This window comes from Cetorhinus maximus, chromosome 21 (assembly GCF_964194155.1).
Source record: "Cetorhinus maximus chromosome 21, sCetMax3.hap1.1, whole genome shotgun sequence".
In the NCBI taxonomy this organism is placed as follows: domain Eukaryota; kingdom Metazoa; phylum Chordata; class Chondrichthyes; order Lamniformes; family Cetorhinidae; genus Cetorhinus; species Cetorhinus maximus.
This window is the reverse complement of record NC_135899.1, coordinates 36,297,332-36,308,483: the sequence shown is the minus strand read 5'-3', so window position 1 is coordinate 36,308,483 and position 11,152 is coordinate 36,297,332. Positions and strand designations below refer to the sequence as shown.

The 11,152-nt window shown below is 47.1% G+C and overlaps 3 protein-coding genes across 6 annotated transcripts in view; 1 reads left to right on the top strand and 2 right to left on the bottom strand.

The window, feature by feature from the left end:
• Positions 1 to 11,152, bottom strand: part of LOC144695253 (uncharacterized) — a 612,706-nt gene that overhangs the window by 195,139 nt on the left and 406,415 nt on the right. The window lies entirely within an intron of this gene.
• Positions 1 to 11,152, bottom strand: part of LOC144695462 (uncharacterized) — a 106,610-nt gene that overhangs the window by 69,343 nt on the left and 26,115 nt on the right. The window lies entirely within an intron of this gene.
• The window catches only part of LOC144695221 (uncharacterized), a 91,354-nt gene that overhangs the window by 61,240 nt on the left and 18,962 nt on the right, over positions 1 to 11,152 (top strand). The window lies entirely within an intron of this gene.

Here is an 11,152-nt window from a genome sequence, read left to right as displayed (position 1 = left end):
CAATCCTTCTGTAAAACAGTAAAAGGAAAGATGATTTCCACAACTCCCTCTCCTCCTTTGCTGAAGGGGCTGACTCCTCAGTTAGAGACTGTTCCACAGTGAGTGCCAGTCTGCTATTACCCTGTGTGGGGGATCAGATGCAAGTCCTTACTTTTTCCTCACTTGACTGTCACACACCCTCTATTTCCAGCAGGGACACTGGATAGTGACTGGGAGCAGACAACGTGGCTTCTTTCTTTCCTCTGCTCTGCCCCCATCTTCCCAGGCACCATGAGGACAATGGAAAAGACAGTCAGGTGGAGTGTAAAACGGGCTATCAATTCACTATGAGCTAGAGATGTACTGGCGAAGACCAGTTTTACCCTTAGAGTATGTGTTTAATATAAAAAACACTCTGAAGGAATGTTAATTCAATGGGGATTTTGAAATTACTGCCCCTATTTTCAAAATTATTTGAAGAAAACAGACTGGGCAGGAAGTGCGAGAAGCTAAGGAAAATATTGCTTCAGTGTAGCTGATTGAAGGGTTCTGGTTTATCCTGGGAAATTAGATACACTGCACTCGCTCAGACTGCACATCCCAAATTCAGCTATCAGCCACAGCACTGGGCAAAACTATCAAATCCAAGCCCAGGCTTTTGGGAAAGGCTGAGGCCTTCCGGTGAAATCCTTAAAGGCAGCATTAAAGGACATTTCAATAAATGTGTCTCCAGGTATGGCAGCCGAATTGCTATGGTGCCGGATTAACAATCCAGAGATTGAGAGTTCAGATCCAATCACGGAAAGTTACATACATAGAATTACAGTGCAGAAACAGGCCATTCATCCCAATTTGTCAATGTTGGTGTTTAAGCTTCACATGGGCTTCCTCTCACCCCTCTTTACCTCACCACATCAGCATATCCTTCCATTCCTTTCCCCCTCATGTGCTTATCTAGTTTCCTCTTAAAGGCATCTATGTTATTCACCTCAACAACTCCATGTTGTGAAACTGAATTTAATAAATTTTAGAATTTATGGATTAGAATGAAAATAAAAGCATGAAAACTTTCAGGGTTGCCCTAAAAAACCCAAATATTGTCCTTCAGGGAAGGGAACCTGCTACAACTGCCTGGACTGGTCTACATGTGACTCCAGTCCCACACAACAATGTTGACTCCAAACTGCCCTCTGAAGTGGCCCAGCAAACAATGATAAACAATCACTACAAAGTCCAATAATAAGAGGAAAATCAGATAGATTTGGACAATCCTGGCATTGTGCCAGAATAAGATTAAGATGATCTCAGCCCAGTGAAATCCGTAAAGTCTCTCTTACCAAGGTCTGAGGACAAGTACCCAAGTGAGGAGAGCTGCCCCACAGACTGGTCAAGTAGCAGTGATACTGACTGAATCGTATCAATCTGGAAACATCCCAGACTCCTCCGTCACCATCCCTGGGTATACCCCATCCCACTGGCAGGTGGGGAAGTCTCAATATTGACTCCTTGGAGTCTCATGGCTTCAGGTCAAACAGGTTCAAGGAAAACGACCACTCCCCTCCCAACTGATGAATGAATATTTCCCCATGTTAATCATCACTAGGGAAGTAGACTAAGGACAGATCCCCAAACTGGGTATCCATGAGATGCAGTGAGCCATCAGCAGCAGCAGGATTGTATTCCACTACAATCTCACAGCCCAGCACAGCCCTCATTCCATGATTATCATCAAACCAGTAGATAGACATGTCAGGAGCAGCCTTGGGTATACTTTAGAGTCCAGGTTTGATCCCCGTGAAACAAAAACAAAAATTGCTGGAAAATTTCAGCAGGTCTGACAGCATCTGTGGAGAGAAAGACAGAGTTAATGTTTCAAGTCCGTATGACTCTTCTTAAGAACACTCTGAAGAACAGTCATACAGACTCGAAACGTTCACTCTGTCTTTCTCTCCACAGATGCTGTCAGACCTGCTGAATTTTTCCCAGCAATTTTTGTTTCAGATTTCCAGCATCCGCGATATTTTGCTTTTAGCTTGAACCTAGTGAAGGTTATTATCGAATCCGCCCTATTGGACAGTGCATTCCAAATCCGAACCACACCTTGTGTCCAAATGTTTTCCCTCAAGTCGCCTCTGATTCTTTTCCCAGTCATCTTTTAACTGTAATCTCTAGTCATCCACCTTTCTGCCAATGAAAACAGGTTCTCTTTATTTACTCTGTCTAAACCCTTCATGACTTTAAACATTTTGAACAAACCTCTTTGCCTTCTCTGCTCTAAGGGAAACAATCCCAGCTTCTCCGGTCTATCCACATAACTGTAATCCCTCAATCCTGGAACCATTCCAGTAAATCTCTTCTGTACCCTCTCCAAAATTCAGAGATAGGATGGCGGGAGGTCTTGGAGGGATTTGAAAAGACAGGAAACATCCAGATCCCAACACACACACAGAACTGACCATTCACAAGTTTAAGGAGGGGGTGTTTGTTATTTCAGACTGTTGCAATTTAGCTGTGCACCGCCTAATACTGGAACCCAAATTGCCCTTTTAAACTGTTTGAATTCGACAGGCAAAGACTCAGATATCAAATCAGTAAATAGTATTGAACTTTTAGCAAGTTTTAGAAACTTGTCAACTAACCAATAGAGGAAGAATATCGGAAAAGTTTACTTGTCAGTGAAACTATACCAACTCCACACTTTCAAATATCCAAGAGAAGTGGACAACAACTTCGACTCCTCACACCGACAGAGAAACCGTCACTGCCTCCGAGAAGCACTACACCTTCCTGGATTTCTACTGTCAGGGGATCCGTCACTGAACCAGTCCCAGGACTAACCACGCTCAACGCTGCCGGGGTGAGGGGTGGGAGGAGGGCAGATGTTGACATAAGTACAATCGCAGGGAGTGCGAAATGAAAGCTCCCTGAAGGCAGAGAGCTGCCTCAAGGAGCTGATGAATTTCAAACCAATAAATAAAGATGTTAAAATCCAGGAAAAAATGTCCACACATCAGACCAGTCACCTGAAAATATACATGATGAAAATTCTGCCCATACGTTTTTATTTTTTAAAATTTAATAACAGAAACCCCATCCCACCCTTGAATGAGGTTTCATAAAAAACGTGAAGGCCGCCTGGCCGATTCTCCAATCCGCCAACCGTAAGGTTGGATGGACCACGACAAGTCGGGGACAATTGGAACTTTAATGGGCTGAATTGCCATCTTAATTATTGGCGGTCTCGGCCGAAGTGTGCCTGCTGACTGAAATATTGTGCAATTGCGGGCTGACGTCGGGCTGCTCGCCTGATGACATCACATGCTATTTTACGCTCAAGCAGGTCGGGTGCGCACCCGCACACCGAGCTAAAAATTCTGCCCTTGGTGTACATAAAGCTGGTTCCTCCAATCCCTTTATTATACTCGAGATGTTGTAATCCCACTTTAACCAAGTTGTTGGAAATGGCCAATTGGTTTATAATTTGTCAATAATGTGATAAGAGTTAACTCCATTGGTTCTAGTTAATTACGCACATTATCTTAAACTTAAGACAATGCCTTCCTTTAAGCTATGTATCTTCTCTTGATGTCTTTACAGGAGTCCCATTCATTACGTCAGACTCAACAGTCTAAGACAGTATGTGTTCCCGATAGGGAGGGAGTCCAAGGCTCATCCCATTTCAGAATAAGAAATGTTAATGGAGAAATACAGGGATAACAAAGTGACTTCTAATTAACTGCTTGTTATTAATTACTTATCCTTCAATTTTAACTTAATTGAGGTGCACTATTTGGTAAATCATCTGTTGCTAGTCAGTGGCTGCTTCGTAAATGACTGTTTTGGGTTAGTTTGTTCTAAAAGATTAACAATGTCAAAATGGATTCTTATCTCAGTGTTTGCACAAAATGGTGTTTAACCTCGTTAGTTTATTACAATGAATATAACTTAAGTTAAATTGAAAATGCTTTGGTTACACTAAAATCTAGTACCCAGACATACTTACACAGTCCACAGGATAATAACCAGCTCCCAACACACACACAGAGCTCAACAATAGGAAATCAGTAAGAATCCTCAGACACTCTGCACCTCCCAGATAATTACACCTCACCTTCTCATATTCAGTAATGAGCCATCAACAAAAGTCAGCCTGTAAATCAGAAGGGAAATGCTTCCAATAAACACACTCAATATCCAACACACAGCTCCAGGCAAACAGTTCAGCACAAAGCACCGAGTAAACAGCTCTCTCAGCTGGATGTTCTCACACAGCATAAGGGGCATTTCCACAGCTGATTCCCCACAGGATAGTCAGGCTGCCTGAAGATTAGTGTGGATATTATGTGATGTAATTATTATAAATTGTGTTCGTTCACTCACCATCCCCTGAGTTGGTTTAGAGTCCCTACAGGAAGTGAAGCAGCTGTGGAAGAGGAAGGGGAGGGAATGGGCAGAGTGGGTGGGGCTCTCTGATTGACGTCTCTCACAGCCAATCCAAATATTTCTGGAGCAACATGAATTTCCTGAAGTTTGGGAAACTGACCGGTCAGAGGCGACTTTGAGCAGCAGATCAGGTGGGGATTTAAACTTGTCATTGTCCCATCTGAATAAAACCTCACTTATTCCAGCTGCTGCCTCAGTTCCCTTGGTAAACATTTGACAAAGATTCCTAGTGTGGGAATAGCATTCTTCATCCCTGGAGGCTTTCAAACTGACAACATCAGTGAGATGTGTAGCCTTGGATGTGTTTGACAGCAGATCAGAAGAGGAAGACCCACAACAGCCAAGGCAGTGAGGACGTGCAGTGATGGAGGAGGGAGGGACACAGGAGAGATGAAGTCATACTCACGGACTAAGACCTTATAGGTCATATCCCAGACACCACCATCCCTATCCCAGGTTATGCCCTGTCCCACCGGCAGGACAGACCCAGCAGATGTGATATACATTCGGGAGGGAGTTGCCCTGGGAGTCCTCAACGTCGACTCTCGTCCCCATGAAGTATCATGCCGTCAGATCAAACATGGTCAAGGAAACCTCCTGCTGATTACTACGAACCGCCCTCCCTTAGCTAATGAATCAGTGTTCCTCCATGTTGAACATCACTTGGAGGAAGCACTGAGAGTGGCAAGGGTGCAGAATGTACTCTGGGTGGGGGACTTCAATGGCTATCACCAAGAGTGGCTCAGTGGCACCACCACAGACCAAGCTGGCCGAGTCCTAAAGGACATAGCTGCTAGGTGGTGAGGGAGTCAACAAGAGGGAAAAGCATACTTGACCTCAACCTCACCAACCTGCCGCAGATGCATCTGTCAATGACAATATTGGTAGGAGAAACCACTGCATAGTCCTTGTGGAGACAAAGTCCCATCTTCACATTGAGGATACCTTCCATCATGTTGTGTGGCACTACCGTCATGCTAATTGGAATAGATTTGGAAGAGATCTAACAACTCAAGACTGGGCAACCATGAGGCACTGTTGGCCATCAGCAGCAACAAAATTGTACTAAACCACAATCTGTAACCTCATAGCCTGGCATATCACCACTGGCATTGGAGGCAGTTCAAAAGAGACTCACTAGGCTGATTCCTGGGATGAAGGGGTTGACTGATCAAGAATGGCTAAACAGGTTAGGCTTTATTCATTAGAGTTTAGAAGAATGAGGGCTGATCTTATTGAAATGTACAAGATTCTGAGGGGGTTTGACAGGGTAGATGTTGAGAAGATGTTTCCACTAGTGGGGGAACCTCGAACTAGAGAATATAGTTACAGAATAAGGGGACACTCATTTAAAACCGAGATACGAAGGAATTTCTTTTCTCAGAGGGTAGTGAATGTCTGGAATTCTCTACCCCAGAGAGTTGTGGAGGCTACATCACTGAAAGTATTTAAAGAGGAGGTAGATAGATTTTTGAAATATCGGGGAGTTGAGGGCTATGAGGAGCTGGCACGAAAGAGGAGTTGAGGCCTGGGGCAGACAGATCAGCCATGATCTTATTGAATGGTGGGGCAGGCTTGAGGGGCCAAATGGCCTACCCCTTCCTCCATTTCTTATGTTTTTTTGTTCTACCATTAACACCAAGCCAGGAGATCAACCCTGTTTCAATGAAGAGTGCAGGAGGGCATGCCAGGAACAGCACCAGGTATACCTAAAAATGAGATGTCAACCTGGTGAAGCTGCAACACAGGACTAATTGCATGTCCATCAGCATAAGCAGCAAGTGATAGGCAGAGCTAAGCGATTCCATAATCAATGGATCAGATCTAAGCTCTGCACTCCTGCAACATCCAGTCATGAATGGTGGTGGACAATTAAACAACTTACTGGAGGAGGGGGCTCCACAAATACCTCCATCCTCAATGATGGGGGAGCCCAGCACATCAGTGCAAAAGATAAGGCTGAAACATTTGCTACAATCTTCAGCAGAAGGGCTGAGTGGATGATCCATCTTGGCCTCCTTCAGGGGTCCCCAGCATCACAAATGCCAGTCTTCAGCCAATTCGAATCACTCCACATGATATCAAGAAACGGCTGAAAGCACTGGATACTGCAATATTCTGGCAATAATACTGAAGGCTTGTGCTCCAGAACTTGCCGTGCCCCTAGCCAAGCTGTCCCTGTACATCTACAACACAGGCATCTACCCGACAATGTGGTAAATTGCCCAGGTCTGTCCTGTACACAAAAAGCATGACAAATCCAACCCAGCCAATTACCGCCCCATCAGTCCACTCTCTATCATCAGTAAAGTGAAGGATGGGGTCATCAACAGTGCTATCAAGTGGTACCTGCTTAGCAATAACCTGCTCACTGATGGCCAGTTTGGGTTCTGCCAGGGCCACTCAGCTCCTGACCTTATTACTGCCTTGGCTCAAACATGGATAAAAGAGCTGAACTCCCGAGGTGAGATGAGAGTGACTACCCTTGACATCAAGGCAGAATTTGACTGAGTGTGGCATCAAAGAGCCCTAGCAAAACTGGAGTCAATGAGAATCAGGGGGAAAACTCTCCGCTGGTTGGAATCATACCTAGCACAAAGGAAGATAGTTGTAGTTGTTGGAGATGAATCATCTCAGTTCCAAGACATCACTGTAGGAGCTTCTCAGGGTAGTGTCCTTGGCCCAACCATCTTCAGCTGCTTCATCAATGACCTTCCTTACAACATAAGGTTGCACAATGTTCAGCACCATTCACGACTCTTCAGATACTCTCCCACCATCAACATCCTGGGGGTTACCATTCACCAGAAACTGAACTGGATTAGCCAAATTGATATTATGGTTACAAGAGCAGGTCAGAGACTAGGAATCCTGCGGTGAATAACTCACCTCATGACTCCCCAAAGCCTGTCCAGCATCTACAAGGCACAAGTCAGGAGTGTGATGGAATACTCTCTACTTGTCTGGATGAGTGCAGCTCCATAAAACACTCAAGGAGCTTGACACTATCCAGGACAAAGCAGCCCACTTGATTGGCACCACATCCACAAACATTACCTCCCTCCACCACTGACCACCATAGTGGCAACAGTGTGCACCATCTACAAGATGCACTGCAGGAATTCACCAAGGCTCCTTAGACAGCACCTTCCAAACCCACGACCACTACCATCTAGAAGGACAAGGGCAGCAGATGAATGGGGACAGCAGCACCTGGAAGTTCCCCTTCAAGTCACTCACCATCCTGACTTGGAAATATATCGCCGTTCCTTCACTGTCGCTGTGTCAAAATCCAGGAACTCCCTCCCTAACAGCACTGTGGGTGTACCTACACCACATGGACTGCAGCGGTTCAAGAAGGCAGCTCACCACCACCTTCTCAAGGGCAACTAGGGATGGGCAATAAATGCTGGACAACAAGCGACACCCACATCCCGAGAACAAGTTAAAAAAAAATCTGCAAGGGCTTCCACTCGCTGAGAGTCCAGCTGCTGTGTGACCGCCACAAACACATCCTGCACATCTGCGCATGATTCCCAGGGACTGTCCACGACTCCTACAACCTTAGCAAGTCTCAGATCCCTGACATCTTCCCGGGTTCAGAGAGGCTACCGGGTTGGCTCCTCGGGGACAGGGGCTACCCGCAGAGGACGTGGCCAATGACACCTGTGTGGCAGCCACAGAGTGCAGGAGGCTCATGCCGTGACCTGGACTCTGGTGGAGCAAATGACACACATTTTGAACATTTGGTTCCAGTGCCTCGACAGGTCCGAAGGAGTACTGCAGTACAGTTTCCAGAGGGTGTCACACATCATTGTCACTTGCTGAACGCTCCACAACAGGGGGAGGACCTGGCTGAGGAGGAGATGGAGGAACTGAGTATATCCTCCGATGAGGAGAATGTCAAAGGGGATGAAAGTGATGAGGTCTTTGAAGGCGAGGATGCCAGCGATGAGGCTATCACACTGGCTAGATGAGACAGGGGCACTCGGGAGGCCCTCATAGCTGCAAGATTCGTGGAGAATGATGATGAGATGCAGTGAGGACAGTCCTGACATCCTCACATTGCATCTGTGAACATTTGACTCCTGTGTGGATGATGGTAGCGCATATACCCTCAGTGCTCAGGCTCATGTCTGGAGATGCAGTGGAGGCCCCAATAGTTGCCAAATTCCAGGAGGATGATGATGACATGCAGTGGGCACACTCTACAGATCATCACATAGCCTCCGTGAATGCCTGACTCCTGTCTGACTGAGGGCAGCTCGCTTGCGCTCTGTGGTCAGGGTCATATCATGGAGATGCAGCCGTGAAACTTTAAATGCATGTGATCTTTTGTCAGCCTTCAGCACCTGACTCCTTCATGAGCATAGCGTCAACAGTCACAGATGCTGAAGAGATGGGGGGGCCAACCCATCCAGGGAGTGTTAAGCCAGACAATCACTTTGGTCTGTAGGTTACACACTGGACAGGAAAGAGGCCCTGGATTGAGACACCTGCCTTTATCTTGGGCAGAAACCAAGGTTTCACATATGAGTGACACAAAGAATGCTCATCATAACAAGGAGCCATAGGCAAGGAGACATTAGTGAACATTAAGTACAAATGATTAACACCTGTGTTCAGGCTGTATAACTCCATCTTCTTAACCTTCCTAACCCTGCTGCTACCCCAACATCCACAGTAGAGGTGGAGGCAGCCTGCTGACTGCTACGCCCTGTCTGTGATGACCTTGATGGGTGTCCTCTGGAGGGCCAAGACCTTGAGGGCCCCGGCCTGCTTTCGGGGTCCTGCTGTGTGGCAGTGGCACTCTCCTCAGCCTGTGGAGCTGGAGCGACTAGGTCCACATGAAGAGGGCATTTGGATGGGCCAGACACTCCCGAAGTCACCTGGGCGGATAGCCCTGGGGTGTGCACCTGCTGGTCTTTCTCCCTATGGATGCTGGAGGGCCCCTGGCTGACTCCTTGAGGAGAAAGGGTAGCTGGAGTGAGATTGAGCCGCCCTGCAATCCTCTTGTGTTGACACTGTTGGAAGCCAACTATGGCGTTAGTGATGGAGTTGAGCCTGTGCAGCAGTGCAGGACCGATGTCCTGGACCAAGGTCTCCATGGCGGCCGCGCACCCTCCCAGTGTTGACCTCGGTGCATTGGCATGCTGGTGCTATTACCTCAGCCTGAAGGCGGATGGACTCCTCCATCATGCCTTGCAATCTGAAGGGTGCAGTGGACATCTGAAGTGTTTTGTCACTTCTTAACAATTAAGAATACATACACATGCATACAGCTATCTGTTTCTGAACCTCAGCTTCCTGTGTAAAAAAAACACCTTATTCCTTATTCCACACCAGACGGCAATACATCCAGGACTTAGCACACCCTACCATCAGGTTTTTTATATAACACTTCTTTTTAACCAAAATGTCCTTCTACTAAAAAGCATAAACATTAAACACAAACATCATAACATCCCTTCCTGATGTTCCCGATCTTGCCTTTGCAGCTCCAGCTACAGCAACAGGTTTCCCCATCTGACTTTGACTCTGCAAATTTCTGGCCTTCAGCAGTCCTCCGAGTGCCAGGGGCCTGGGAATCCCTGCCGCTGCCTGCTACGGATCAGACAGTGCGATGTGCTCACCAGATTGTGATTCTGAGACTACACTAAAGCTTGTCTCACCGAGGTGTGTGTCTCTGCACTGGCAGAGGGTGTGGATGAGCGCTGTGACAGATCTTCAATTAGGGTGTCATCAGATTCTTCTTCCAAGGTGCCTTCGAGGACTGAGTCGAGGACCTGGGTTGTGGACCCCCCTCGGCTGCTTCCCAGATGTGCCTGAGAAAGCAAGGAGAGATGATTATTGCATGGCAGGGGACATGACTCAGAGCATGGTTGTTTGATAATGTTGCACTGCAGGATCTTCACTTGGTTGAACACTGCCGACTTCACCGTCAGCACAGAAATGGTCCAGATTGTCACTGGCTAGCTGGATGACTCAATTTTAAAAGTCCATGAGGACCTTGATGATAGGCATTCCTCCACCAGTCTGCGACTTCTCCTTTTTGTTGGGTGCCAGCTTGTCCTGCATGAATACAGAAAAAGAGTGTAAGTAGGATGCCTGCCAGGCCAGATGATAAGGATGACTGGTGTGTGTGTGGATGGTGAGTGGTGCCATGGACAAGGACGAGGACACGATTCACAGGGCAGGTGAATGTGTGTGCGTGAGAGAGTGAAAGGTGATGTCCCTTGAACAGGCTGTGAGTGAGATCCCTGTGCATGTGTGATGGGTTTGTGAGTGTGAGAGTTGAGAGTGATGAGAAGAGTGGCTTGTCCTGGCGGAATGGAGGAGATCATTCATCCTCTTCCTGCACTGGGTGGCTGTTCTCTTTTATGGGGCGTTGGCTATGACCACCACTGCCACCACCTCCCATGCTGGATTGGAGACCTTGCTTGCTGGCTTTCGCCCAGAGCGGGAGCAGATAACTTCACGGCATGCCTCCACAGTGTCCAGTAGGCGCTCGAGAAAGGTGTCACTAAATTTGGGGGCAGCATGTTTTCTTACTTTGGCAGCCATGACTTTGCAGCAGCTTCTGATCGCTTAGAGAGTGATAGCTCTGTGCAGGGGCGCCCTTTAAATATGACTGGATTACTGAAGGCCTGATGTGATGGTGGGGTGGATGAATCAGAGGCTGCCCCACCAGCGACCCGGCATGTTTCCCGGGAATGCATTATTCATGAGG